The sequence below is a fragment of the Cyanistes caeruleus genome, chromosome 2 (genome assembly GCF_971803275.1).
Source record: "Cyanistes caeruleus chromosome 2, bCyaCae1.hap1.1, whole genome shotgun sequence".
In the NCBI taxonomy this organism is placed as follows: domain Eukaryota; kingdom Metazoa; phylum Chordata; class Aves; order Passeriformes; family Paridae; genus Cyanistes; species Cyanistes caeruleus.
The window spans coordinates 30,144,492-30,168,078 of record NC_141702.1 but is presented as its reverse complement, the minus strand read 5'-3'; the positions used below and the strand labels follow the sequence as shown (position 1 = coordinate 30,168,078).

Here is a 23,587-nt window from a genome sequence, read left to right as displayed (position 1 = left end):
AAATATAAAGTACTCTCCAACATAACATGTTCCTCTTGTACCCAGCAGCTACATACATCTGGTAGAGCCCAGAGACTGAGCTTCCTGTCAGGGCAATGCATGTGGATTTGTTTGCTCTCAGGTTGCTAGGAGACCTACTCTTTCCCAGCCATGTGCTCTCAGATAGAAGGAGATTACTACTTCTACATTTCAAAAATAAAAGAATATATTTTTGTCTTTTTTCCAGGGGTTGTGAACACTCTTACAGCACCAATCCCTCTGAAAGACAAAGTTACAGACTACCAATAGCCTGGTTTTGTACTTGGCTAGTATTTGGGTCGGAACCACCCACATCAGCATTACCTGAGCTGACCATACCCACACCTGAAAATCTCAGGGCAGGAACAGGAAAAATCATGGAGATGAGCTACTCCTCAGAAGGAACTGCTGTTGCACTTGGATTTCTTACCCTATAGACTTGAATTTGTGGGGCAAAAGGCTACCTAAATCTTGTTTCAAGTTCCTAGGGGGAAAAAAAAAATATATGGGCTTATATATATGTCCAGTGACTCCAATGTGCAGGGCAGCAAGTCCAGAAGAACCAGACTAGTAAGAAACTTAGTTTCTGCTGAACCCTCTTGGGAGAATAGTCCCTCTGAAACAGAAACCACTCAAGTGTTCAAAAAAGGGCACATGCTTATTTAACTCACTAAATCAATGAAATGAAGGCCATAGATTAGCTGGAAGGGAAGGCAGAGGTTCTTTACACTGTATCTTGTTATTTCAGAATGAAAGAAAACATTTTCTGCATAGCAAATTTGATCTGCACATTTAATTTTGTATTTATCTTGAGGTTATATTTGTATTAAACTGTTCACATAGGTCCTTTTGCCCTGGATTTTTCAAGTATTGTCACACTTGGGATTATATTTTTGTTGCTTGTTTAATAACCAGTACTTTATGAAATTCTACTGACCTTATTACCTAGGTTTTTTAATAGACAGTACACAGTTACCAGGCACATTGCTAAATAAAGTTCATTGTTAATCTGAATGTCTAATACTGATCAAGTATCTTTTCCCTTAAAGATGTTACAGAATGGACATATTCTGATTTAACTGTAGACAGTAATTAGAGAACAAGCTAAACTGCAATTTAAAGCAGGAGTAACTCAAAAGTTTTTTCTTTGTTAATTAGAAATAAGATATTTGTCTTTCAAGAAAGGCCCATAATAGTCACTAAATTGGGTGTTTTGGAGCTGCAGAACTATCTTAGTCATCATTTAAAAAATTTTCCATTCCCACTGGCAAAATTACCTGACAATGAACCACAAATATCTTGTTCGAACTAATATTTTTTGAGGTCCTAAATCTGTCTTCCAAGCTTTGTCATTTGTAAATATTTCCATGCCTACTTTACTGGAATTTGTATTCAATAGTTCAAAAGAGATTTTTTTGCAAAAGTGATCGACTTTTGCGCTCTGCAAGTTCACACCTCCAATAAGGGATGGTTGGTATGAGCTGGTTAGCTGTTTTCCTTTCTCTTCATTACTTGTCTTTTTTCTTTTCTTTGTACACTCAGTTATGGAGAACTGGCTTGGAGTTTTCCTTTCCTTAACTTTCTTTTATGAGTAAAGAACAGATTTCTCTCCTTGGGACTACACGGTATGGTTTTGTTCTGTTCACTACTTCATGTCAGCTTCAACCATACATATTGATAACTGAATATTTCAAAGAGTCACTTCAAGAAAGACAGACTGGTATTTGAGCAATATCAGTGAAAGTCATAATAAAAAAGAAAAAAAGAAAGTTGAGCTCTTTGACTTGTGCTTAGGTACCAGAATACTAGTTTTGTTGTGATTTTCAAAGGGCTGATATATCCAATTTGGAAAAGGTTTGCTTAACACTTTTGAGAGAGAAAGGGACAGAACAGTTCATACCACTGATTACACTATTATCTTGCATGTTGTTACATCTATTACACTGTCATTTTCTTGCATATTCGTATTTGCCATAGCATCTGGCAGAAAAACTAATAACTGCAATTAAGGAAATCAATTCTTTAAAAGAATTGAAAGGTACAGAAAATCTGAACATTATCTGATCATTTCAGCTTACTCATGCTAAAGCCTGAAAAAAAAACCCCAACAAAACCACATATTAACATTATGACTAGAAAAAGCATAGTATGAAGCTGACTTAGTTAACCTTCTGGGTGATTAGACTGTTTAAAATCTTTCAGTGTTAATGGTCTGAAACATAAGGTCACAAAGACCATTTACTGTGGAGAGGGGGGAAGAGGAGTAAATCTCTATTGTATTTACTCAAATAAATTTGTTCTCTCTGCCTACTTTTCTGATGCATAGAGAAGCGTGTAACAAAAAATATCTTGCTGATTGGGGCTGACTGTTGCAGCAAGCTTTCTATCACTAAACTTTAGAAGAAGAGGTTTAGGCCATTCCTCTGACACTGGGCAAACTTTCAAAACTGCTTTGGTGCCAATTGATAGAGCTCTCATTTGCTTGCTTTTTCTCCTCACAGAATGAGTTCGTTTGACAGCTGTAATTGTGCTTCATTGACTTTGTCACAGACAGACACCCATGGGAAATGTACACTTCAAACTCCCCTACACCAACATATCCAGGTTCTTTACCCACTTGCTTTGTTATAAGCACATCATCAGTTGAAAAGTGCTGTAAGTCAAAGACTTTGTCAGTAAATTAACATAAGACCTTTCAATCAGAATGGTTATTTAAGCCTGAGATACGTGTGAACTGTATCTTATCTTCTTCAAGATAGATTTAAAGAAAAAAGCTGGATTTGGATTAAATAGAAATATTTTTGGCACTATTGTTTTTATTTCAGAGATTAAAGATTTGTTATAATGCATTCTTTCCATCCCTATGTGATCACATGTATATTGGCCAATATTTTTAAAAATGGAGTCTTTGGGCTGAACACTTTTGGATATCTACAAGTACTAAATATATGCTGTGACTTTCAGATATGCTCAGCAGCCAATTCACAGATCCCATAGAATTGTAGTTTATTTTTTACCATAAGTAACTAAATACAATAAAATAACTGTAAAAGAGCAGAATTCAGTACAGGCATACTTTTATTTTAAAATTTTAAAATTTTCATCTTGGCGGTAAATGGTTACTTTGTCTGTCATCCTGTTACTGTTAAACAGTTCTTCCAGACCTGACTGGGGTATTGAAAAAGGTAAGATAAATTTTGTTGAACAGAGCTGTATAAAACCAACCAACAAAAGAACCTTGATTTTAAATACTTGCCAAAGAGCCAATCAAGAAAGAAATCCATTTAATTTGGTTTCTCTAACTCTCTCATTGTTTCTTAGCTCAACATTTGTGCTTTCAGTCAAGAGTTCCTGAGAGCACAGACTTGTAGCATTGAAGTGAATGATGTTAAAAAATCTGACAAATCTAATCATCTGAAACTATCCAAAATATTCTTATTATTGAAAAAAACTTTGGCCTCATTACTTAGTCCTTCAAAAGCAATCCCTTTTTGGAAGTTTCAAGTTTTTTTTGTAGCTGTTAAATATACAAGATTAATACTTCTCAACACTCCCTACCATACATATACAAAAAGTAATAACTGGAAGTTTATAAGTTGACTCAGAATTCTGGTTTCTCTGTAGAACCCCATTGCACTCCTAGTCTCTGTCCTTGTTTCTGTCCTTTATCCCAGCTCCATCCCCTTATACCTCCAGTTTTTCCCACATATGCCACCTTCTTATATATATTCTCATATTCCCTAGTACATCTTCTGTTTTCTTTCCAAGACATAATTTCTAAAGGGGAAAGGGGCAGAATGAAGAGGGACTGGCTTGAAAGTACATGCTTTGACTGCCAGCCAGGAGTCCAAAGGCAGAGTGTAAGTGTTGAGTTCATTCAGCAGCCTTACCTTAAATGGGACAACAATGGGGACCATTCTTCACTATCCACTGATCAGGTTTCTATAAAAACTGTCGAGTTTAGTACCTTCTGGACATCTAGCTTTCTATGAGAGTTTATTGGAGAGTGAATTAAGCTGGTCATCTCTAATCTTCTGTCATAAATGTCTCCTCACTGTGGGATGCAGTTCACCGTGTACTGGAGAGAAAATACCCTTCTGGCCCTCCTGAGGTTTGTTATTCTGCTCCATTCTTTGCTTCTCTGCTTTGCTGTCCTCTCTGCTGTACTCTCAAGCAGGAGTGGGATTGTTTTTCAGTTCTCTTTGTGGGTTAACTCATAAAACCTCTTTTTCTTTCCCTGTGCCATGAGAGAAAATGGGATGTGGTAAAGGCAAAGGAGTATAAATCACATGCAATTAAAAATACTGAATTAATTGGATGAAGGGCAGGGTGAGCAAAAGTGAGTGTGGAGATAGGAATCTAGCACCTGAAGTAGTTTATGGTAGATTTCAGGTACCATTCTTGAGATGGCCCTTGAAGTGTTTCATAACTGATGAATTTAAGCCAATGAACACCACAGAAAATTATTATCTGAAACTTCAGACTCATTCCTGTGCATGTACCTCTTTGTAAGTCAAAGATACTACTCATGGGCATGAGCATGCTAGCATACAGGGTGTTAGAAGGATCAAAAGCATTATCATGGAGAATTAACACCCAGTTGAGTAGAAATCTATTGCATTCCAGACCCTAGTAAGAATTTAAAATATTCAGTTTGCATTGCCACACTAAGACTAGACTCAACTACAACACCTCAGTCTTTTAAGAGAAAGAGTTCTTAAATTTACATCTGTAAAGGATTTTATAAAGATGTGCAGGACTGTTCATAAAAAAACATTAATGCCTGCAGAGAGATGAAGGTATATTTAGAGGTCCTTTCAAATATAACAAAGCAGGAAACAGATAAAAACAAGAATGGGAGATGTTCTAATTAAGTTTAAGCTAAGAGAAACCTGCATATTCCATTGCTTGCTCTTTTTTATCTCCAAGTGTTAGAGGTGAAAAAAAGTCTCATTAGACTTCACAGGCCTGGAGAGCATGGTGCTGACTCTGGTTTCAGTAAACCTATCCATCTTCCCCAGTGTTGTTCTGGGGCTAGCAATTTCCAACTATTTTAATTGGTTCTTGTTAGTTTTGCTTCTGTTTAGTTTTCGGGAATTTTTTTCAAGTTTTACAGAAAAGTTTTAAACACCTATTTTTATTTTTTTTTAATATCAAAGCAGTGAGTTTCCTCTAGAGACCAATAGCTAACATTCCAGCAGAAGAACAGAACATTGGAGTTTCCAAGGTGGCAAAGGTGCAGAGCTCTGCTAAGCCTGGGACAGCACACTGCAGTCCAAAGACTGGTGGAAACCATGGCTCCATGCAGCCCTGACCACCAAAGCTGGGTGCTGCAGTCAGCTGCACTTGTAGAGGGCAGTGGAGGTGTCCCCATGTCCTCACCCAGGACAGTGAAGTAGCACTGTGGGCATGACAGCCCTGCACCAGGGGCTCCTCAAGACGGGCCCCTCGGGGACACAGTGCCACATGCCAAGTCCCCATCCGGTGAGCACCTGTACATGGGTGACAGGCACAGGCACCTCACACACCTGAGGCACATCTCTGCCCCTTGCAGGTGTTTGGAGCTGGATGAACAAGGACACCATTAATTAGCTCTCCTGAGGTGAGCTGCCGTAGTGACCAGGGACTTCTGCAGGCATTCTCCAGAGCCTGTGCTGACCCTCAGCATCCAGCAGTGGCCATAACAGCCTCACCCAGTATCTAAATTTTTATGGAAAGCATCACATGCTGCAAAAATGTAAACCCACAGCACTGCCACCACACGTGCTGCCTGGGGAGCACTGGATGACACAATGTTCTGCCAAGACCGGGATAGTGGTGAGATCTAATTGCTGCAAAACTGAGTAAAGCTCACCCTGTGAAGGAGGCAGCAAGTGCCACATCTCTTACTGCAAAAAATCAACACATGAGGCGATGGGCCTGTGATTAATGGGATAACATTTCAGACTCCAGCTTCTAAAGCTGTGGTGACTGAAGCAATGTATGGACTCCTCATCAAAGCACTGGATGAGGGAAGCAGAGAGGAGTTGTGCCTCTCCCAGCTGCCCCATTCCTCGTGTGCCCTCAGGCAAATGCAGAGAGTTCAGCTGTACAATGAGGACAGGACATAGGCACAAACTTCTGTGGTAAATTCAGAAAACGGCAGCCAAACAGTTTAGATCCCACAGTGAGCCTATTTATCCTATCATCAGCACTAATATCTCAGGAACTCTATTATTTTAGGTAGTGCCATAATATTAATACATAATATTAATACAAATATAGCCAGAAATGATCTTTGTCATGGAACGTATTTTACATATATATATAGTTTACCTCCTTGGTTCTTTCCTAATAACCCACCTATTAAAATGAATAAACCAGGCCTTTTAGTCAAGAAAATGCTCACATTCATCTCAAGTATCCTTCTCACAAGCATGTCTTGTCCATCTGCTGGCTAAGTAGCATGGGTGTGGCATATTTTGTAGCCAATGCTTAGCAATATGAATGAGGACATAAGCTAACTACTATGACACTTAGCTAGTAAAATGGTTTTTTTTGCCTGAAAAGACAAAGATCCAAACCACATGACACATGCCTGCAGGGACCAACATCTGGCTTAGTCATCTCTTCCTCTCCTGACACAGGAGCTCTGCACAGACCACAGAGATGTGACTATGCCCTCAGATCGTGCAAGCTGGGACAGTGATCTCCAGAAGCTGGAAGGATGCTTCTGAAAGTATGACTATCATATCAGTTTTTAAACTTAGGTAGAAAATTATTTTCTGTATCACTTCCCTTCTTCTTTTCACAACTGTCTCAGTCTCTCACTTCTGGACATTACCACCCCCTCTCAGCCATTTCCCTCTATAATTATGGATTCCCTTCCCTTTGACATGAACCCATATTTCATATTAATTTCATATTAATTTAATTTCTTTTCCAACATTGTTTGCTGTTTTGCCCTGGGTATTTGCCTTATTCTTGCACAGAGCTTCTTATATTCATCCAATTATTCACTTCTGTGCAATTAAATTACTGGGTCATCTCCTGACCACTAACACTCATTTTTTACATTAGTAGACAGGAACTACTGTCTTGTCATCCACATTGTTGTCTCTTTCCCCCATGCTCAGGAAATGTTCTCCAAATTTCCATAATGCCTACAAAAATTTGATAGTGGTTATATTCCTAATGCTGCTAACTATATCTACCTGCGTTACCCATGCATTTCTCCTTCATTTCTGTCTTATGCCTGATCTGCATTTTTTGAGGGACAGGCAAAGGCCTTTTGGCTTTGTGTTTGAAAACTGTCTGTCATGACTAGGTTCTGATAAAGATACCCTGAGATCACCACAAAAAACCTGAAAATTACATTTCTGTTAAAATTACGATCATGAAACTTTGGCAGGGATTGAAACCTTCTATTTCATTTTAATATGTCTCTTGGGACATTCTTTTTTATACAGTGCATAGAAGACAGCAAGGTCTTAAATGAGACTACTACCCTGCTGAGTGGAGGAACCACTAGATGCTCTTGGAGCTAGTGTAGGAATAGCTGCTACCCAGGGCTATTAGTACTTCATGGAAACACAGAGCAGCTGAGATTGGTCAGGACCTCTTTGGAGCGTCTAGTCCACCCACTACGGTCAGAGCAGGGTCAGCTACAGCAGGTTGCTCAGGGTCTTGTCCAGTCAGTTTTTGAATTATTTCCAAGAATGAAGATTCTACAACTTCCCTGTGCAATCTGCTCAAGTGTTCAGTCACCCTTACCATAAGAAGAGCTCCCAATTATATCATAGAGATCTAGGCAGATGTACCATTTAGCTCCTGAACCCAACTGCATTCTTAGCTCATCACCAGTTCCATTGGGGAAGACTTCTCCCACTTTCTCCAAAGAGGGTAAAAATTAAAACCTTTTAATGGTATTCAACTAAGTACCATTAAAAGGTTTTAATTTTTACCCTCTTTGTCTGGTGCAACTTCCCCAACAGTCCTGTATGTGCATGAATTACCCCCTCGTAAGCTCCAGCAGTACCAGTGATGTGTGTGAGTGATCTGCTACTTTTGAAGAATCTGAAAGAGAGCATTACCACACATGACAAAGTGGGGCATTGCTGATGCCACACACCTGAGGTCCCAGCAAAAGAATCAAGACATTCACAATCCAAATAAGAAAAACTCTTCATAAAAGAGCTGGGCAGTAATGCAAGCTTCCCTGGATATTTGAGAAAGCTGATCTTCTTCTATCACTGTTTGGTGATATTTGTCCTCATTTGGGAGTATATTTCTTTGAAATATATAACAAAACATTTCTCAAAAGTTTGGTATTAAAAGAATTTTTTCTCATGAAAAGAAAAACAGAAATAGTGATCTTTTCTCTCCTTGATACTTACCTGCACAGACACATTCCCTAGCTAAACTATATTTACTTATGTGTTTTTTTATTTAGACAATGATTAATTAGGGAATATTTTGTCCTCACATAGGCAAGAACTTCTGACCTCCATTTTTGTTTGAATTTTTTTCATTGTGTGTTAAGTTGCAGTTTTAAACTGCAGAATAAGACATAGCCAAACAGAATAAGACATAGCCCAGAACAGGAGCTCCTCTGTTTAAAAATAGCTACCAAAATGCTGATCTTAAATTGTTATTGTTTTCAATATTTAGCAGTTCTACTCTGGTATTATCAATGTATAAAATTAGATTTTAATAAGATGCATTTGACACAACTGAACATTGCTAATGGCAAATTTTAAAGACAAATGGTGATAGTTCTTTTCTGTTCCTATTGGGATTTCATATTGAATAGAAGCCAAGCATTATGAATTGTGTTAGCTGGTGTCAGTGTAATCATTTCACTCAAGCGTAGATATTTTCATCTCATAAAAAACAAACAAACAAAAAGCAACAATGAAATGAAGCATGTGTAAACTTCTAGTAGTAGATGAGCTCTCTGTGGATATACTTTTCTGGTTCAGTTCACTGAGACAAGTGTTTATGTGATAAAAGAGAAGGTTTGTTTCTAGCCTGGGCATTCATGTTTTCCTAAGATCTCTGAAGTTTCCTAAAGAAAACAGACCATGGATTTTCAATTTTAAATCATTTCTATCAGTCGTAGGCTTCAGCTTTCACCACTAACTGCTCTGCTGACTCATTGGCTGACTCATTCAATGAGTTTTATACTGTTCAATATTAATGTAGCTAAGGGAGAAGCATGCCATCCAACATTTGCCATCTTAACATGCTCTCTCAACTTTGACTTGTAGTTAAATGACAAAAACCAGAATTGGACCAGAACAGGGAAATCCAGGATTTGCTGCCCTGTGATTTTTGACCCTGTCAAGGAAGGTCATGCACTAGAGCAGCACGTGGCCAGTCCCAAAAGTACTAGATGTGAAATGCCATGTCTCTGGGTGTTGTAGTTTGGTCTCAGTCCAAGTTACCACTAATTACACACACTCACCGTGAAGTGAGACTTACAAAAATGGTGTTGAAACCCTTCCAGTGGCTACACGGCAGATACTTTAAATATTTAATATAAAGTGATGTTTTGAATATTTATAGATTGAATTATAATTGGATGTTTTCCTGGATGGAACTTGTTTTTGCATTCTTTTTAATGACAATGTATAAACAAATAAAATCTGGGACTACACCAAAGACAATAGCTCAATCCCTTGTTGTTTATGTGTTTCATATTAAATATTTCTGAAATTTTAATTTCATAAAGCACACCCAGTGAAAAATAGATGAAAATTCTTTCAACAAATATTACCGTTTGAACAGATTCTTATCATATAAGGATGGTCATTTAATAATATTTTTTTTAAGATTCCAAGTCAAGATAAAATCCTGTTACATTATTTACACTACAGCAGCTTTAACCTTCCTGCACCCCAACCTCAGATATAAAAGGCATCCAAAGACAACAGGAGCAGCATCCTCCCTCTAATTAAATTACAGCTGGCCAAGACAGAACTCAAACATTTTTCTCAAAACATAGTCAGGGTTTCAGGCTGATTATCTTTCCGTTCCTGCTTTTTATCAGTTTCATACCTACAACTTTTTTGGGAGAGGGGGAATACATAAGTATTTGGAGACCTACTGTCATCTGACCTCATTTGCTAATACACTCAAGTGAGTGAGAAACAGCAGCTCACAATGGAGGTGACTGCACAGATGACACAATAGTTTGGAAATGCTTAAAGTTAATCTGTAGCCTCAGAGACATTCCTAACACATCCAATGTCCCAGGAACACCAAGTCCACTGTTCTGTATACAACAGATCTGAAAAATGGTAACATTTCAGTTCCTATCACCTGGACTGACAAGGAATTCTGGGCTCAAATTTTTCAGACCATTTGCATGGTTTTTGAGGTAACACCTCAAACATGCTGTTGACAAGGAGAGTCTACCAATTACTAATTACTGAGAGAAATTACTAAATTGCCATAAATTGATTTCTCAATTCAGAGCCACCTCAGGAAAGCAAGGTAACAATCTGCTCTTCATCATAGCTGAGGCATGTAAGGAAATAAAACCCTCAGTGACCCTCAGCATCTAGTGTGATAAGCTCCCTAAGATATTTGGGCACTGAAAAGTTGGAGGGAAACCAACACAGGAGATTTCAGAGCTGTATTATGGTACTCAAATAACAATGCTGCCTCAAGCCCTTGTTCCAAGACCAGATCCTTCTGAGTAAATCATATGTCCTTTGTACAATGTAAACTGAAACTTTCACTCACAGTCACGGATTATATTCCTCATATACTGTTTGCTTGCTTAAGACCACAAATTTTATCACATGGAAGTATGAGAAAGGAGTTGAAGCCCAAAATATATCAACCACAAGTTACTCATGATCAGGCACTCAAACCTAGGAGTCTGGATCGATGTTCTTAATTTATGGTGGAGCACTGTAGTGATGGAAGCACAGAAAAGTCCACAAAGAATTAAATAGTCTGTGCTTAGTGGAAAAATTAGAAAATGAGTTATAAAATTTGGTTAGGTGTGAATAGAAGCACAGCACATTCCAGTACAACTATCGTTATTGCTTGAATAATACCAGGTCTGGAGAAGAGGAATTTGCATTTATGTAATTAGATTTACACAATGAGCCCAGAGAAGTCAAAATAAGATTTTATATATTGATTCTTCTATTGTCTCCTCTTTGTTTTTAAAGCAGAATCTTGTATTTGGGGTAAATTTATTTACACATATGAAAGAAGACAACTTCCCTGTAGATGCTTTAAATTATGCATGGAGCAACAAATACAAGAAGCAAAAACAGAACTGAGGGATGGTCCATAGCTTGATTAATAGAAACTGAGCAGCTAGGGTCAGCCCTCTACAATGCCACAGATGTTGTTTATACCCTGCACCTAAATTTTCCTTAAAAATGAGTAAAATATCACTTCCTTACAACCTGAGAGTCCTCAGGAAGAAGAACAATATACCAAGACACTACTGTAATGAGGCCATCTAAAGGATTTATAGATAAGAAAAACATCTGCTGCCTTCTGTAACAGTCTTTCCTCTTTTCCCTATCTCCTAGGCAGCAAACTAGGTTGTGTCACAGGCAGAGATATTTAGCTCTATTCTAGCATGTGCAGAACTTTCGTCACATTTTGTCTAATCAAAGATTTTATCACTGTATCATAAGCCACACCTGGTTCCTGTATAAGAAAAGCAAAATTTTTGGCTAAGTGTGTTGTCAAGCTTTGAGAACATTTGGTTCAAAATAAGTACTCCTTTCCTGTCTGGTCTGCAGACATTCACAGTCTACCTGGGTTCTGCACGGCTGTAAGGTAACGCAAGAGGGAGAGAAAATCAAGTCAAGAGTTGTTTTTCCCTCTGCTCCCATTGCCAGAGGCACAGTTCAGTCTGACTTCTAGGTCACTTGCAAGGCTTTTACAGAAATCTTTACAGAGTTGTGCTGGTAGACGCTCTCATTTCAATTAATACAGTAGATTCCCTTTATAAATTTAACAAACTTTCTTCCACTTTATAATAAAGTGTATGACAAAAAGTGCTGTGACAACAGGTTTGACAAAAGAGTTATCAGCCCAAAAACAGAGGTCAGTAGGAGAATCTGGGTGCCTGATAGCTTTACAAACCTTTACAAAATTTTCTTGTGAATTTCGATCTTCTTATGCTGGGACTTATGTGAAGTCCCACTACTGCCACACATTTGTAATGTGGTGTAACATAGTGCTGCTGTGCTTCAAAATTTCTCAACATTTCTTAACTCTTAAGTAGTGGACTTTGCCAGCTTAATACAACTTTTAACACAGATTTTTGGTAGTAGTTGTATATTAATGTATCAGTATAATGACATGAACTGAAGAAACAGCAAATTCAAAACAGAAACTCTCCCAAACAGAATTGTATTGATGCTGAGGAAGGTCAGGATTGGAAAAATCAGGACTGGAAATCCACCACACAGTGATCTGCCACTTGAGATGTACAGGAAGGGAACAGAGTAACAGCTAGCAGCATTAAATTGTTACTTAGAAAACTATTTCTAGTAAGGATAGGGATATACTAGTATAGAGATCTGTTCACTGGGGATAGGATGGCTCAAGAATCACATATTATAGTTGTCTGGAAGTCAGCATGAACTAGTGGACACAATTTTCCTGATTCGTTTTCATCAGCTTTGTTTTTCCTCACCTTTGGCTTCATCCTATGCTCATTCTCTTTTTCCAGCCAGTGTATAACTTTTCATGTCCAGCTCAGTATTTTTCTCTGGGAATAGAAAGTGGCATGATCACCTTGTGGAATAATACATCTAATAATTAAAATGCTAATAGCATCTTTAAACAAAGCAACTGATGAATGTTTTACCTCTAATAATATGTATTCAAATAATGCAGACATATTTTTCTTTATGTAGGCTATTTCTTATGTAAGCTAAATAAGGCATGTGTCAACATCACCTTAAGGATTCTAAGAGACTTTGATTTCTGTCTTCTCTGACATTTCAGCCGTTGATTGCTGCACTTTCAGGTCTAAGAACTAGAAGAGTCTTCTCTCCATTCTGTGTTCTGTTGGATTTCCCAGAACAGACTAGAAAGAGGTCTTATAAAAGACAAATTGAACACTATTTTCTATTTGCATGAACCTTTGTACTTTCTCCTGATTAAATCTTCTGTAGAGTACAAAATAACTTTTTAAACATGAAAAACATGCCATTAGAAAAACTTGTCTTGCAGATATTTTTATCTCCTATAGTCTGTCCCATGTTTTGAAGTCTAATGAGGCAAGCCACTCTGCACTCCTTAGGTAGCAGTGTGGAAAAAAGGATTTGTGAAGCATTTTGGTGCTTCCCTTTGTTAGGAATTAGTTAGGAAGACAGTAGTTTTAGACATTTGAAGACTGTTGAGTGACATTCCCTTATGGTCATACTTAAGAATTCTATGGAAAAGGGATAGGAAATGTTGCTACAAGTAATAGCAAAAGTAAAGAGAATTAAGCTCTAAAAATCTTAGGCAGGCCTCAATGTAAATAATTCTAAACCCATATCTCTGTATTTGCTTTTCCCATAATTAATCACTATAAGATTACATCATTTTTCACTATGAGAAGCCAGAATGGAAATCTTGGAAATATACCTTGGTTTACATGAGCACTATCTATAATTCTTATAAAAGCACAAGGTATACTATGCCACACAAGAACCATGGGATTTCAGAGGCGAAGAGGAAGAAAGTGCCAGACATGTTTGGGCAAAGCAGATGTCTTGCTGGGTCTGCTATTCATGCTATTATTAAATGTGCTAGATGTAGTTTTAAAAAGAAATTGAGATATGGGTGTCACTGAACAAAGTATAACTTACTGATATTGTGTATCACAGAAGAATATTTTTGTAGCCCCAAAAGAAATCCAAGGAATTTAAGATGAGCAGACTGAGAAGGGACAATTAGTTAATGGGCTGCCTGTGTAGCTCTGAAGTACTGAAGGCACTTGGCTTCTGCTAAAGCCATCTGGAATATTTCCATTTGTACTCAAATCTTAACAAGAAAGAAATGTCAGAGGGGGTAGGTAGAGTCATATAAAACTTAAGGAGCCATCTGGAAGCCCTAGGAAATATCCAGAGCCCCAGTTTTTGCAGCTAGGACTTGTCAGAAGAATGCAGGTAGCAGATACAGAAAACAGATATAAAGACAAATCATTAAGTAGAAACAAAAATGACATCCTATAATAATCTTATTCGCAACTTTAGTCCAAAAAGGTCTCTAAAAACCAGATGTTAAGTCTTGCTAGTTATGTCCTTACTTTTTTTTTTTTTTTCCACAAAGCCATTCTTTTTTCCAGGAACAAGATGAATCTGGATGGAATCAACAAACACAGGATATGATAGCAACAGTGACAGCCAGAAAAAGATGGTGTGTGCAGGGCTCAGTTGCCCTCTGCGTGGCAGTGGACATCCTACCCATCCTGTATTTGGATGGTCAGGAAAGAGTTCTGGGAAAGGCAGCATTGTTCCTCAGAGGACTAGAGGAAAGGTGCAGCCCACAGCTCCCATCCTGTAGCACTGCCACAGCCCCCTTCAGGATTGCCCTGATGTAAAGATGGGAAGATCCAGTTCACAGCAGAAAGACACACTTGATGCTGGCAGGAGCAGGCTGTTCAAAATGCTGCATACCTCCCTGACCCGCAGACCTTAAACTGCAGTGATGATGCAGGAAATGATGTGAAAAATGTCTGGACTGTGAGATTTGTGCTGTGTGGTGGCTTCGCATTATCAGGTTGGGAAAGTAGTTCCTAACTTTGAGTCAAAGTAAGGACAGGCTTGTTCTGCTGTCCCCTGTTCTCATTCCTGCCACACACACACTGCTGCACTGTCACATACAGAGGAGCTTTATCAGCTCCAGGAGGGCTGACCAAAATCGAGCTCCCTTCGCTTAGATTGCCTTGAAAACCGCCTGAAGAAAGCAAACAACAGAAAACAGTTTATTCTCTGCTATGGGAAGTTGACACAATATTTTCCTAAACTGAATCTACCTTGACCGGTGTCTGGAGGGACAACATTATAAGTGATTTCCAAAGCTTTTCAGTGGAGCACAGGCATTCTGCCATTTACACACAAATGAATAAAGCATACTCCAAAACTCTGCAAATACAAACTCCAGGTGGACTGGCTGTGTTTTGTGTCTTTCCCAGCCATGGAGAGCAGCCCACTCTCTTTTCAGCCTAGGAAGCACAAAACCCAGAAAGTAACACTCTCTTTAACACTTTGTCCATATTGAAGGATGCCAAGAACATTGGTAACAATGCATAGGCACAGTCACCATCCAACAGTCTGGGACAGAACATATGCCTGTTCTAGGACCAAGTGATGAAAACCCTCTTTGCTGCAGCAACTTTTTTTTGTCTAAATTAGCATTTAGACAAATGTCCTGAAGAAGGTGTGGACTTCCCTCCATGCAGTGAATTCCAAGCATGCAAAATGTGGCATCCTGCCATGAAAAGCTGAATCTCAAAGTGACCCTGTTTCACCTCCCAGCCAAAGCTGATCAGGGATTGTAACAGCAGGGGAGGAGAAAAAGTGAGTATTTATAAAATGTTTTTCCACCTCCCTTGCTCAAAAATAGTGTCTTCATCCCAATCCTTGAGAGCCCATTTTTTATTTTTTGGACAGAAATCTCACAAACAAATGCCAAAACAAAGCCATTTCCTGGGCAAAAAAGACCTAGGGCTATTGCCCAGAACCTTAGCCAATCTAGCTACATTGACAGGAAGGCGATCTGATTTTCTCCAATCAACCTACCTGTACCTCAGTTTCACTGCCAATTGGGCTCACATTCCAGCTGAACTGCCATAAATCATTGCTTTTGAACAAATTTGCAAGAGAAAGACAAAAACAGGTCGTATTCACTTCAAGTCTTAGCACCACAGGCTTTGGGAATCTGGTACATCAGCCAGTGTTGAGTTTGGGCCCTGGTCAGGAAACCACTGAACTTTTGTCCTTCCTCAAGGAATGTACATAGCAGTGTGGGTGTGCTGACCAGCACCTTGAAGGACTGGGCTGATCTTTGGATGTGGTGTTATATAAAGAAAAATTAAGTACAAAGATAGAAACACTGTGCTTGAAGTAGGATAGCTTGCCACACCCCAGCAGAAAAACACAGAAATGTGAGTTCAGAATACCTGTGGGAAAGCAATGGGACCAATTGTGATTTTGCTGATGCTGCAGGTGTGCCAAATCTAACAAGCTGCCTGTGGAACCACTGCCATTAGCAGCTGCAGATATTGCCAGCCAACTCAAGTGCAATGATCTGCATCTGCCAATGAGAGAAGCTGCCAGAATGAATTATCACTATTGAACTGTGAGGTTGCTGAGGTCTAGTGGGCACTTAGGAAGGAGAGACACTCCAGCAGAACTTCCCCACTCCCCTCAAGCTCAGAAGCAAAGAACTGGATTTACACCCTTTGTTTCCTTACTCTTTTGTTCCTGTCTCATGCACATTGTCCCATACACACAACAGATAACCCCAGTTTGGATTTGAACTATTTTTTCCAGTGCAGGAAAGACAGAAAAAAATTACAACATTTTAAAACATCCCTCCCCAAAGGAAAAGAAAACCACACAACAGTACAGCAATCAAAATGAAGTTCTAACTCTGAGAAGGAAAACTGTCAGGAGCTCTGTGAAACCAAGTAACAGCTATTCTGGGCTCTCCCTCCTGCTGCAACTTCACACAGGAGGTGTTCAGAAAGCACGAATGGGATGCAGGAGGCAGAAAGAAAAGGCCCCAGACTGATGAAACAAGGAGCCAAAGCAGAACCCTCACTGTTTCAAGTAAATTAATACAGATATTGACCATTGTAACTCAATATTATTAATCATTGTAATCAATATTATTGATAGACAAATTATTTGCTTAGAGGTTTCCGATCATCTTTCAAAAGCAAGTGATTTTAAGTGCTGCACAAATGACAGTTTTGTGCAAAATTTTCAGTTTTGCTTGCCAAGATGTCTAGAGAAGTGTAATTTGCTGTTTGTAGTAATGCAGCACACAGCCACATATCTCCTTCAGTCATGAACTGAAATCCCACTGTTAAGGGCTCTACATATAGTTGGAATTGGGCTCTACTGAGATTGAAAATAGCCAGATACAGGGAAAACCAAAACTTTATGAGTAAAGACTCCTGGCAGAGGAGCCATTACCATAATTTACAGTTCACAGAGGTTTTGTAGGCCTTCCTATAGAGACGGGTTGCCTCAGGAGCCTGACTCAGCATTGCTTCAGTGCAGGTGAGACAGCTCCTCCAAATATGAGGACCAAAAGATAAAAGATCATACAAGATGGTATTTGAAAATTTTAGCAGGGAGCACTTGAAGAAACCAATTAGTAGTGGCTACTGGCTTTCAATTTTAAAAGACAGGGAAGACACGGATGATAGGATATGAGGCAAATGGATCTGAGTGCAATTCCAAAAGATCAGATGCAGTGGAAAGAGATATTGTGGGGTGCAACTGTAAAGATGTTGACAAAAGAACTAGAGAGTAAGAAAGGTGAAGTAATTTAATATAAAATAACGTTTTTTAAAAAACCCTAGATTGTAAAGAATAACATAAATGTCCTTACTGTATGGATATAAAACTCTTTTTATGATTTTTCTAATATGAATGTCCTGTGTAAGGAAAATTCATCAAATCACTAGCAATTCCCATAGCAACATATAGCCCAAGGTTCTACCACTATCCTGCTTCCAATCTGAAAAATTTCAGAGTCCCTTTGGAGTGACAATAGTTATTTCCCCAAAATAGTTTCCAGGTACCAAAAGAAAACCTGATTCCCTGTAAAATCCAACTTCAAATGTCCTACTTTGAATTCAAGGACTGACATTCATATGCAGGACTAAAAAGATATAAAATGTGTTTAAAGGCCATGAACTATATTTACTTAGGTGTCCCAGATGAACACACAACTGTGCAGCATGGTCAGTAACTGCTGATGTAACTACTGCTACACAAGCATCTGACTGTGAGGGAAGAACTACACTGTGGCCTTGATGTGGAAGCCAAAGTAGTAATTTAATTTCTAACTAGTAAGCAGTATTCAAAAAAGCAACTATATGTATAAATACATACACATAAAAAGGATTCCACCCTGTATTTTCATCCCCTTTTAAAAGGTGAGTGGTTTTTAAGGTTGCTTGGTGTTTAAAGATTTTCACAACATGGGTCGCAGGCTTTGAAAATGGAAGTGTAAGTTTGGGATATCCAGATACACCTCCATAATGGTTAGAGGTGTCCTAAAAGTTGGGACAAGAAGGAGCTGCTGAGCTGGCACACTGCTCCTGCCACCCACAAAGTGTTAGTGTAAGCACTGAGAGATGCCATTAAGCAGCCTTGTCTGGTCGAGGACAGCTGCCAAGGGATATATTTTGAAGCCTTGATAGTGACTCTTTCATAGTGTGCTACTTGTGGATCATATATAGGGCAGTACCCAGTTCACCTATTTGCTGTAAGTAATGACTGCATACCTTACCTGTTTGATTCAGTCCTCTCGTGAAGCACAAGGTGGAGTGATGCAAGGCTGGCCGGCTGGATGTAGCCGGGCTCTGCAAGTAAGGCTGGGAATCAGCTGAAGAGCAGTGGACAAGGCTTTCACAGGCTCACAGTACATGTTCAGGCCTGTGTCACCATTCTGGCATCTTCACCTATCTCCACAGTTGTCCACCTCCTACGAAAGAAGCTGCTGATAGGAAGGATTGCAAATATCCAAGAACATCTGCAAAATGGGAGCAATTCCATGGTGAAAGGGTTGATGTGGCAGCTTAAGGTTTCTAACCACAGCCATTGCAGCAGCTTTTGTAAAAAAAAGGCTTAAAAGCTTATAGCAAGATCCCTATGGAACAAGGATAACAGCACTTATTACTCAAGAGTATTTTACTAAATACAAGTCTGGGCAGAGATGGAAAATGAATACTAAGTATTGCATTAATAACGATTAAGCCTAATGCTAATCCTGCTTATATTTCCACATCAGATTAGCTTCTGAGTCAAAGCTCCGCTACTTCCTTGCTCTTAACCATGTTTTTCTTGCCTCTTACCATGACTTTCACTATGGCCTTCATTATAGAGCCTAGACTTGATGCATCTTTTATTTATGTATTTTTTATTTCTCTATTTGTTCAGCAAAATTTTTAGAGCTTATAGTGATATTCTGTGTGGAAAAACATCATTAGGATCCAGTCAGTGGTTGAATGTGAAGTTATCTGGCAGCTTTGACTGGCTTTTGGTACAAGGTTGAGCCTGACGCAGAAACAGAATTAGACCTTGACATCAAACTTTCCATAAAATAGAAATCTCAGCGGGGGAAAGAACTTATCCCTTTAAGATGGAAAGTTTTAACAGGAATGATACAAATAGATATTCATTGAATTGCTTGCATTGTAGAAGAGCAGGCAAATGACAGACAAGAAGTGTTGAGGTATTGTTTTCCCTCCTGCCTCACTTGGCAAGGCTTTCTTCACTATGGAGCTGCTTCTCTCCTTGCAAATACAACAGTGTCTCATCATAGATTAGTCATAAGGGGATAAGAGAAATTCAAGTAGATCATGCCAACACACCTGAAATAGCAATGCAGTACAGGCATAAAAACCCTAAGAAATATCAACCGAGTCTTTGCCTTATGAATTAGGAATACTTTGAGAATCTATGAGTAAAATAATGAGTTCAATTTATCCACACAGAACAACTGCAGTATGAAATTTATTAATATTTTTATCAGGGTTCTTTGGTTGTAAGGGAGTTGGGATATACACCTTTTTAAGGAGTGAATAGCCTGATCCCAAAGGTTGTCTCTGGGACTGAGCTCTCAGGGACACACCTCAGCTTTCCTGCAGAGAGTAGAAGGGCACTCTTCAAAAGTTTTTCCTCTCGAGTTAAGTGTCTGAGTGAGGGGTTCAGTGACTAAATGTGTTCATTGTTGTGCAGAGACAGAAGGACTGCCTGCACCACAGCTCAGAAGCCCACAAAGGAAAGCTCTTCTATGCATGACTGACCCACATTTTAAAAGCAACTTGTGTTTTTGCTATAGTCATGAACTTTTGCCGTGTTTCAGGCAACACTCCCCTCGTAGTTAAAACCAGAATTTCCCATATCTAGGAGTCAACAAAGGTAGGGCAAGAGCCAAAGGCTTTCCAATGGCCTGGCTGCATTGCTCCCTCTGAAGGAAAACTTTCAGCCCCTAGAGAAGTTACTTCCTACCTCCACCCAGAATCTGCCAACACCTTGTTAATCCTTTAAATTTAAATCCTTTTTAAATTTAATTCCTTTGAATTTGCTTATGTATGACATGCTACCTGCTTGATGAAGAGCATCTTTCCAGAGTACCTTGTCTTCATGGGGCCTTGCTAGAGAAAGCTCTGTTACAGCAGGAGAAGAAAAAAAAGAAAAGAAAAAAAAAGTGGTAATGTTACTATGGGAGACAGAGAATTTGCACTGGTCTCCTCCAATGTGACCCAGAAAATATAAATGGATGTGTATTTTGTGATTATTCTCCATCTTCCCTAAAAGAAGAACGTAAAATCACAATACTGCCCATTAGGGCTGTTAAATCATGTTGACAGTACCAATGGCATTTCTGGTGCATGTAGGTGAAAGACATGAAATTTAGAAGAGCATCTTTTATCTGGGTGAACAGCATTTGGAACAAGCCAAAGAACTTAATCTGAGAGATTTTTGTATGAAGTAATATGCAAGGATTTGCATGCTTTTACCCTGGAGAATGGGCAGTTCCATTTTCTGTCCCCTTTCATTTTTTATGCCAAAATAATTATTTCAGGACTCGGCAGAGACAGATAGTTCCTATCTAGTGGACTGTTTGTTTCTTTCAGTTCCTGAGGATTCATGCAGCTGATGATTAATTCTTGCATTACCACAGCAGTGTGTCTAGTCTTCAAAGAGGGCTCAACTTTTGCTATCTGATAATAACTGACATATCTGATAATAACAGATAATAATAATAATCTGATAACTTCTTCAGAGGTTATGCCTAAACCAAAAAAATTAAAACATGAGATTCAGCAGGAAACAGTCTCAAGAAATTTACTTCAAGCATCCTGCAGCCAGTGAGCCCCACACCTTCCCTGCTCTTTGTTCTCTTCTGTCCTTGTCACTAACCTTCTCTCACAGCCTGTCCTGTACTCCTGCTTACCTTTCCCTCTACCTTCATTCATTATATCTTGTGGATTTATGTGAGGAGACACATTATCTGAAAACTTATTTTACACATAAAGGGATGAGAGCCAGAATTATGAAAATCCAATATATTGGTCTGAAACACTAATAGTGAAAGACCAGCTATTATTGGGAAAACCTGAAAACTAATCTAGCTGCCCACTGAAGCATGAACAAATGCAGTCCAAATGTCTCCAAATAACTAAGAACTATTTCTTCACCCCACATAAGATTCTATGTGATTTTGAGTGGGACAAAGGGAAACAACTCTGCCTTCCATGGCTGCAAACCAGCTCCCTTTACTGCATTCTAAGCAGAAGCCAGTCTCCAGAACTATCTAAGCCAGCAGAAATTCTGCCATCCACATCCTCAGTAAAGTCCTGGATTGGATTTGATCCCATTTTCCTGGCAACAGATTTTTGAAAGAAATATTCATACCTGACTCTATCCTGGGATTCAGAATGGCAAAATCAGTGTTTCAAATGCAAAATGCATTTGACTAACACCTAAAACAAATTTTTCTCACCTTTCATGGCTTCTTGAAACACTTCTACTCTGCTGCACTAGATTCCAAAGATATATTGTTTTGATATGAGACTGCAGTAACACTCCCTTTTGCTTCACCTAATTTTTCCATAATGTCATGTGACACAAGTTACAGATATGATGCTGGACAGTGAGTTATGCATGATGGGTTAGTCTGCTGCTGGCAGCAAGGAATGTTAGATGTTGCATAAGCATTATGTGGAGGAGTAAAACTCAAATGGGGGAGTAAAGACAGCCTTGTCCAGTCCTGCCTTTTCTCATTCATTTTATATTAGTTTTAGGCTTCAGAATTTTTCTTTTTAGCACTGCTCTTGCTTTCTTCATGGATGATACCTGATTTGCATCAGCACCTAGCTCAATGAGACAGCAACTAATTGCGTAAATTTCTCTTGATATACCAAGGGCCAAAGAGGTTTTAGGGTAACTTTTACCAGTCCAGTAGGATAATTCAAAGGGAAGGAGAAGTCAATGAGGAGAGGGAACAAATACTGAGGTTCCTGAGCCTTAGTAACCTGAATGGTGATGAAAGAGAGGAATCCCTGCAGGGCCACAGATTGAACTGCAACTTTTGAGGGCTTTACTGTCCCTCCATGGGACATTTTAGTGTTTGGGGGGCAGTGTGTGGAATGAATTACTTAAGGTACACTTTTACTGTAGCTTCAGAACAAAAGCATCTTCATGTTGGAAAGGCATACAACCCCAATGGTGGATCCTCTAAGAAATAGTTTCAGAACAAGAAATAACCCTGTTGGAGAAAGGGTTTGTCATCCACACAGTCCAAGGCATAACACAGACTCAAAGTATGTTCTTTTTATTTTTTATAAGAAAAAACAAGCAAGAAATATTCTATGAGGATCTCCAGGGTGAGGCCAGGAAGAGCAGCAGGGAGTCTGGCACGTCAATTTGACTTCCCACTGACCTTTGGCATATCTATTCTCACCAAGAAATCCCAGCAGTGCAATTTCATGCGCTGTCCAGGCTAAATGAGCCGCTCTGGCCCTGATGATACACATTTCATCTTGATTAAATCAAACAAATTTAATCTAAACATATCTAAAAAAATCCCCACCTATATAAATATATCCCTATTTTCCTACTGTACAAATGACAGTAGGCATGACACAGAATCAAAGAATTATAGAATGATTTGTTTTGGAAGTGTCCTTAAAGATCATGAAATACCAACCTCGCTGATATGGGCAGGGGCACCTCCCACTAGATCAGGTGGCCCAAAATCCTTCATAACCCAGTCCTGAACAGCCCCAGGGATGGAGCACCCACAACCCCTCCAGACAAACTGTGCCAGTGCCTCACCATCCCCCACAGCAAAGAATCTCCTCCCAGTATCTAATCCTCACCACCCTTTTTAAGTTTTAAGCCATTCCCCCTTGTCCTATCACTAAATGCCCGTGTAAAAGTCCCTCTCCAGTTCTCTTGTGTACCCCCTTTAGGAACTGAAAGGCTGTTACAAGATCTCCCCAGAGCCTTCCCTTCTCCATTCTAAACACCAGTTCTCTCAGCCTGTCTTCATAGGAGAGGTTCTCTAGCCCCCCGATTATCTTCATGGCTGTATATATGTGTATGTATCGATGTATATATGTGTGTATATATATATATATATATATATATATATATATATATATGTGTATGTGCATGTGCTTATGAATTAACACAACCTTTGAACTTTTCTCCTGCTAATTGTGCTGCCAGTTAAAATGACCTAGGTCTGTCTTGAAAATTTTGGTCATTTTGATGTCTTAACTGTTATAGCAACAGTCTTGCCATAAATAGTTCTGCCTCATTAATACTTAACAACAGAAATGCAATTTCTCTCTCTCACTGAA

The 23,587-nt window shown here is 39.1% G+C and overlaps 1 long non-coding RNA gene across 1 annotated transcript in view; it reads right to left on the bottom strand.

The window, feature by feature from the left end:
* Nucleotides 1-792: 792 nt before the first annotated feature.
* Nucleotides 793-23,587, bottom strand: part of LOC147654704 (uncharacterized) — a 54,300-nt gene continuing 31,505 nt past the window's right edge. The window contains exons 2-4 of the long non-coding RNA XR_015282942.1: nucleotides 18,502-18,696; nucleotides 12,674-12,748; nucleotides 793-4,255 (exon numbers count right to left, since the gene is read on the bottom strand). This is a non-coding gene — a long non-coding RNA (uncharacterized LOC147654704). The remainder of the gene's footprint in view (nucleotides 4,256-12,673; nucleotides 12,749-18,501; nucleotides 18,697-23,587) is intronic.